The 7500-nt window shown below is 46.2% G+C and overlaps 1 protein-coding gene and 1 long non-coding RNA gene across 15 annotated transcripts in view; one reads left to right on the top strand and one right to left on the bottom strand.

The window, feature by feature from the left end:
* LOC104912098 (uncharacterized) overlaps positions 1 to 2740 on the bottom strand; it is a 4949-nt gene extending 2209 nt beyond the window's left edge. Inside the window, exons 1-4 of one of the 2 annotated variants that reach the window (XR_014884919.1) lie at positions 2596 to 2740; positions 2399 to 2511; positions 1344 to 1533; positions 1 to 1106 (exon numbers count right to left, since the gene is read on the bottom strand). The exon at positions 1 to 1106 is cut by the window's left edge and continues 2209 nt beyond it. This is a non-coding gene — a long non-coding RNA (uncharacterized LOC104912098). Of the gene's footprint in view, positions 1107 to 1343; positions 1534 to 2398 lie in introns of both variants that reach the window. The other variant, XR_794402.4, reaches the window with a different exon arrangement.
* Positions 1 to 7500, top strand: part of EBF3 (EBF transcription factor 3) — a 113435-nt gene that overhangs the window by 7253 nt on the left and 98682 nt on the right. The gene's annotated exons all lie outside the window — the stretch shown is intronic.

Here is a 7500-nt window from a genome sequence, read left to right as displayed (position 1 = left end):
GGCTCAAATTTACAGATATGGTCGGAGCGCTCATTTCGTGCCTATTGAACTACACTGAGTGGTTTGCAAGGAGTTTGTGTTTATGGTCCGTTCGCACGATGAAATGTGGCACAGATAACATTTTTCGGTGATTAGGGATTATAGTGATATATACATAGTAATGTTCCAGAGTCATCGTGAGTTAAATTACGTCGGTTCTGTGAGGGGCGATCCCAACAAAATCAGAACGAGCCGTGCAGTGTCAGTGCTTTTCTACCTCCCCCAAATGAGCAGAAGTGCGTTACAGTTTGGTATTCCAGAAGCATGAGAAGATATAAAAAATCAGAAAACATTTGGTTAATGGGTTTATCATGTTTATTTGAATAAGGAAGATTGAAACTCCATTTATGCCTAGCATAAATGCTTTAGAGATCTTAATTATTGATGAAAAATCTGCCGTGCTTCTAAATTTAAAGATATGACAATTTTATAGGAATTTTAATCACCTTCCACATTAGGAATTTTCAAGATTTTGTTTTTATGAGGATGGCGCGTATCGCAGCCTTGCAAAGAGCAGCCAGAGCTGCAGGGCTGTGCACACACATGGGGCTGAGCGGGGGCTTGGGACGATCCTCTGCGTCCCACCATGTGCTTTTAAAGCAACTCTTGAGTGCAGCGTTCAGCAGCTGAGCACATTGCAGCGAACACAGAAGGAAAGGCACGCGTGTGGAAAAGCTCTGTGCAGGCATCGGTCCTCTGACACCACCAGAGTGTATTTCCAGGTCCCCAAATTCACGTTTGCTGGCTCTGCGCGTTGGTAGTTGGTTACCTACATGGGTTGGTGGTGTTGGGTTTCGGGTTTGTGTTTCCTCCTGAGCGTTGCAGAGCAGCGTTCCCCCAGCAGACTCCTGGCTCGGTTTACACTTTCCCATACGAAGTGTTACCGCTCCGGTAGTTGGCTGCAAGGAAGGATCAGACGCAGCGCGCTTCATCCTTTTGTCCTTTGGACACATTTAGCAGCTTCTGACCAGATAAGGCATTTTTGTCCTCGGGATACAAACCAATAACTCAGTGCTGAATTGAGATCTATGGGCACCCATTCGTTCCAGCCCACACCAGGAGTCGCTCTGATAGTTGGAATGGTTTATCGCAGTGGGGGAAAAAAGGAAAAAAGAAAACATATCCAACAACTTTTTTTGCACCTTGGGAATAATAATTTGCTAGCAGTGAAGATATTTTAAATAAACCTCTGTAAGCGTACATGCGAATGCTGCAGTAAGATCTGAGCGCGAAAACAAAACCAAGGCCTTGCAACGGCGATACCGCCTGCCCTCCCACCTTCTAATTCATTGAGAACCATTTACCTCAGTGTGGTTTTCTCACGCAGCGTGGCTGAGTGTGCACACTTTTGCTGCTGTGCACGCTGAGGTGTCCTCTGCCACATCAGGGCTGTTCGCACGGCGCAGCAACGCGCGGAGTCACCAACAAACCACCATAAAGTGCAGCGCAGTCAGGAAAGAGATGCTGCAGGAAAAGCGTCCCTGGGAAATGAGGCTGACCCAAAGAAAAGCAAATAAAAGAAAGGAAAAGGCCCATATTTTCTTTGCGGTGTTGCTGAAAAGGATGGGAGTATCATTTTCATAGTGGAATAATGTTTTCTGGGAAAACACAAAAGCAGATGTTCCTCATTAGGAACACCCATTGTCTACATATCACAAGTATGAACAGATAAATCTATCCTATTTCACCCATACATTCCAATGGCTGTAAATGATTACAGGACGCCGCAGTAACTGCTAAACCAAAACCACACTGTGTGCTAAAATAATTCCTCCTTGCCATCGCGATATATTTTATTGGAAGGTATGGAAATTCCTGGGAAGACACATCCTCCTGCCTTTTCCTTTCCTTGTTTGGCTCCATGGTGACCAACTGGTGAGAGCTGAGGGGCGATGCTGGAGGTGTGGGGCATGGGGCAGCTTGGGGCATGGGGCAGCATGCAGGCAGGGGCAGTTCCCAGGCAGGGAGCTTGCAGGAAGGCAGCTTGCAGGCAGCAATGAGAAGCTCATGGGTAGCTTGCAGACAGTTTGCAGGCAGGCAGCAGTAGCAGTGGGCAGCCTGCAGGCAGCAATGGGCAGCTTGTGGGCAGGGAGCTCTCATGCAGCTCCCATGCAGCAGAAGGCAGCTTGCATGCAACTTGCATCCAGCAGCGGGCAGCTTTCCAGCAGCAGGCAGCTGGCAGGCAGGCAGCTCTCATGCAGCGGTGGCACGCAACTGACTTGCAGCCATCGCATGCAGCACAGTCTGCCCATGCACCATGGCATGTCTTGCATGCCCTGCACTGCTCCTCCAGATGGTCCCCCCACTGCTCTGCTCTGCTGGCACCTCTGCAGGCAGCCAGGGCTCCCTCCCCACAAACCTGGCATGGCGCTGTAGGGTTTGGAGACTTTATCATTCCGCGTGTGTCCCACTTTCCTGTCGGGCAGCCAGACATCTGTTTATCCCATTTCTTTCGTACAGAGTTTGGAATAGCTTTAGTTTGGGGGAATAAGAAGTTTTGTCATATTCAGCAGCTGTTGCTGAGCCCCGCAGCTCCCGGCATACTTGCAGGCTGACCTCAGGTTGCACGTGGGGCGGACGCTGCCCACATCCCACACCTCTGCACGGCTGCTGGGTGCTCACTGTGGCTCTGCCCGGGGTCCTCAACCTACCCACGCTGCAGGGTTGCACCTCGGCTGCGGTGCCGGAGCAGTGGCCGCAGACTGATGGGAGGGTTTTTTAGGCACCAGTGTTTCCTTTCACTTCCTGTCACAAAGGTCAGCGGGAGCGACCTTTGCTGGCGGTGCCGGGCGCTGAATTATTCATGTGATTGACTTTTTGTCAGCGCACACAGTTGTGCTCTGGGACATTTTATTCATTTACCTCATTTAAAGCGCCTTTCTGCACCTGTTCAAGTATTAATATCATGTAATTTGGGCCTAATGCCGATTTTGCTGAACACTCATTATATTTTTTATTAGCTATATTTCCAAACGATTATGTATGATTATTACCCAGCCTTACAAACAGCAATGGGTTATTCCCCAGACCTTTACATCTTCTTGTCAGGTTGTTTTCAGAAGCGAGGAGGATAAACATTTGACCAGTCCCAATGTTTTTATTCCTACTCCATATCCAACCAGAGAACTTAAAGCTTTTTCCCTTATGGCTTTGCGAAAGCGTGATTAAATCCAACTCTGCGGAAGCTGTACAAATGCCAGCATTTATAAGGTCAACGCTTTTGTTAAAAATGCTATGTAAATGAGGATCTGCAAAAAGGGACATTAAATAAAATTAAATTCATTGTCTTCTTTAATGTCATTTACATTTTGGCTAAGCCCTGGCCTGTCAAGGAGGATTTTTAAAATAATTTTAATTACACATCATTTAGGGATCCAAGGTTTTCTATTCAGTAGCATTTGGATAACCTGCAAAATGGTGACTGTTTATTAACTTCTTAAATGACAACTTGTCATCTCAGCTGCACAGCGCAGGGAGAGCAGGGCAGTTTGGTGTCAGCTTCCTTTAATTCTTATATTTCTTTAAGACATGGGCACAGCTACCGAAGAACAAACCTTACCATACCTCCGCTGCTCTTCTGCTCTCGTTGTCCTATAGGTGCCACCAGCATCAAAGTACATTATAAAGCGACAACTTTCCCAGGCAACCGTTCCCTTAAAAAATGTCTCTACCAGAAACTACTCGTTGTATTTTTCCTTAGGCAGATGTGGCAGATCCATGGGTTTGCACTAATGATGGAGACGGGCGGCTGCTCCTGCAGCACTCAGGTGTGAGCACCTAGCTGCTGCTCAGGGTGGAGGGTTATGCTGGGAGCACGGGATGCTCCATGCTGTGCTGTACTGCCACAACGGGGAGTGCAGAATGCGAGGTGTGGGGTAGCAGAGAAGCAGGGCAGAGCAGAGAGCTGGGCCTTCCTCATTTCCTCCTTTCTTCCCTCCTTTCCCCAGGCCCCTTGGTCACGCCATTGACATCCTCCTCTTAATCCCCGCTCTTAATCAGACTGCGAGGTGCAGTTAATGAAATTGTGTAAATACCTGTGCTGCTGGAGGAGCGCTCTGAGCATCCTCCAACCATTGTTCCAAGCAAATCCCCAACGTGTTGGAGGAGACTTCTGTAACACTTTTTTTTTTTTTTTTTTTTCCCCTCCCTGTATAATACTTGATTATTTGCAGGGAGCCAAAGGCATCGCAGGACTGCTGTAGGACGGAGGAAGGGAATAGTCTGCTTTGGTGAGAAAGGAAAAGAGGGGGCAGGGATTTGAGCAAAGCTGTCAAAAACTATACTGCAGGAGGTACCCTGATACAAACCATCCCGTGCTTCTGCTGCAGCCTTATCAGGTGAAAAGCAAAGATACTGCCAGAGCCTGTAATTTGGTTAGGATGCCTTTGATGAATTGGATTAGGTTATGGAAAAATCTTTCAAACTCAGAGTTCTGGTACGCGAGCTTACAGGAAGTAAATAATTACCCTCAGACAGCAGATAATTAAAAAAAACAACCTGCGAAGCAAAGTGGTAGAGATGGCTTTAATAAAGCTCTGCACACGATGCAGGGCTGAGGGGTCTGAGTGCTGCGGGGCCATTGGGGACCACTGGTGGGGTGCGGGGACCCTGGGTGGGGAGGGAGGAAATTCCCGGCTTGAGGATGGGAATTGTCACTGCAGACAGCAGGAGGTGATTGACAAGCAGGGCTACAGGAAGGGAGAGCTCGGGGAGCTCAACCTGTGCTTGGCAGCGCTTCCAGGGCTCGCGCTCCAGGAAAATGAGAACCATTCACCTCAGCCAGGCTGCCAGAACACAAGCTCCTCTTGTTTGTTTATCTTCACAGCAAATCTCACAAAAATGCTTGTGGTCAAAGCGATGTATAACACAACACTGTGCTGGCATTATTAATCCACTATTAAAATAAAGATGGAACTACGCTTGAAAAAAATACCTGAAGCTGGGGGGTTTTACGGGCTAAGGGTTACCCAGGATTTTATGAGACGCAGTGATTGGAGTTTGCTGTTAACTGTTTTGGTTCATTAGCGATTGAAGCTGAAGGAAGCTCGCTGGTTCCTCGATGAGTCGGCTCAGCCAAACGCAACAGTGCTGCTCCGCTCTGGTTTGTGTTTTGTTGCTGAAGGAGCTCTCCTGATTTCTCTGGGATGGAAAGAATCCAGAGTGTAAACAGCATTTGTTGCATAGAAGGGGAAACGTGTTTGTTCCGCCATGTGTGCGGATCCCGGTGTGCTGGGCTAAAGGCAAATTGAACAAAATAAAATATCTGCGATACTTTCAGCAAAAGTTTCACAGCCAGAAAATTACGCGGAGCCAATCATCGTGTGGTCGCGGTGCCAGAAGTGCATAAAGTAAACTGCATCATCTGAGCACAGCGGTGAGGATAGCGTTGTGTTTTCCCAATAATTCACTAGGAAATGAGTTTAACATGTGTGGAAAGGAAGGGGCTTACATTTGTGTTGTTGTAAGACATGTAGCATGGGCCCAGCTAGCGGAAGGAGTCGGCTCCAGCTTGTCTCTAGTGAAAGACGAAACACGGTTACACATCTGGTGAGAAAGAACAGTTCATTTGCCGAGACAGCTCGCTCTCTGCTGCAGCTGAAAGGAGCTATTTTGACAGAAACAAAGCCATGGGGGCTGGGGTGAGCGATTAGCGGTATTCTGCCCGCTAAAAAACTCCTTGGCCTTAATGATAAAGAAATAGGAAAGGAAATAAAGAGACCTGGCCTAATCCTCGGGCACTGTTTAAGCAGGCTTTCGGAAAGCAGCAGTGCAAACAGTGGCTTCTATGCACAGCTCCTGCTGCACTCTGTGAAAGTTTCTAAATATAAAGGAAAGAATGAAAAATAGTGCAGAAGTTGAAGGAGTTTTTGAGCAGATTTCTTCAGGCAGAAGCCCGGTCTGACTTTCAGGATAAAGCCGTTTACCTTCACGTTTGTGCATGGGAAGAAGGGAACCCATCTGAGTGTGAGACCGTGGCACTCTCATTTTAAAGGTGAATTCACTGCTGAAAATGTTGCCTCAATGCACCCCCTGCTCACAACCGCTCAGAATGCTCAGCTAGGTTATAAAGCAAACACCAAGACCTGTGGAAGCCCCTGATCTACAAAACCCCACAATCCTATGGTTTGAACGAGGCTATTAATACACAAAGGAGAGATGTGAGTGCCCTTTATTTTGAATAACAACCAATAAAATTGAATTGGTCTTGGTATTGTGTGGATTGTCAGGAATGCTCTTTACCAATCCAAATTTGATTAGGATTTCCTCTGTATGTTTGTGCAGTTCTTCTGTGGTTTGTGAGATGCTGATGGGCAGCAAGCTTCCTTTATCTAATCCAAATAGTGATATTAAGCTAGATACGTATCTATCATTGTAACCGAGGAGGAAACTTGGACTGGACTCTGCTCTGCTGGAAACAAATGATGGCTTAGAGTGCTGAAAGGGGCAGAAAAGTGGGGAGTGATTTGGTGGCACTTCCACAGAGCCCACTGATGCTCGAGCAGCGATGGCTGCAAAGGGGAAGGAGAGGAACAGAGAGGAACGTGTCACTGCAAAACTCTGTGCCTTTCCATTGGAGATTGACTTTAGAACTGAGAAGATACCCCAGCTTGTGCATTCTCTGGTCTGCCAAGAATCCTGTAAATAATTCTAGAGATTTTATTTTCCATTCTCCCAGATAGCTGCAGTTTTGTTATAGGAGTTTCCTGCTGAAAGTGCTCTGAGAAATCCATTGGCCATTTTGCATTCCTTGATTTGTAGCTGCCTTTAGTTGTTCTCCGGGTTTTGTCCTGACACACTCATCCCGTTCCTATCCAGGTATTGGAAGTGCTCCATCTCTTCCACGCCAACATTTCGTTACTCGGTGCAGTTGACTTCAGTACTTTGGTTTTTAGTGACTGACTGCTGTAATTGTATCTGTGTCTGTTTTCCAAACCACATAACTTTGAAATAATAGAGATTCAGATGTAAACCAGAATGATTATAAATAATTAGAAGGGAAGGTAGATTGGGCTACAGTATAAAATGAAACTAATTGTGTTCTGTGTAGTCATGTTCTTTTTTTTTTCTTTTGGTTTAATAAATTAAACTACAAATTTTCTTAATTGCCAAACAAAATGTTAGGCCAGCTTTAACCATTCCTGACAGTAAAACACAACATAAAACCTGCTGAGAGTTATATGTGGTATTTAATAAGAGACAGAGTAATGCAAGGGTTTTTATGGTTAAGTATGAATTCACACCCACCGCATTTGTTTCGCATTAGAAAAGGTTTGTAAATCAGATCAATATGCTTGGATATTGTGGTCCCTTAGTGGGATCTCTTATGTCATTTCTTTCATGATATTTGGTTATTGGAAATGCTGCCAAAGTGAGCTCCCTCCATCTATTTCCATTTTCTGAATGAAGCAATTTGTCCTTTGACATAAGAAAGATTGGGTTAGGAAACAAGTGGGGGATTGG

The sequence above is a fragment of the Meleagris gallopavo genome, chromosome 8 (genome assembly GCF_905368555.1).
Source record: "Meleagris gallopavo chromosome 8, MGAL_WU_HG_1.1, whole genome shotgun sequence".
NCBI lineage: Eukaryota > Metazoa > Chordata > Aves > Galliformes > Phasianidae > Meleagris > Meleagris gallopavo.
This window is presented reverse-complemented; position numbering and strand designations above follow the sequence as displayed.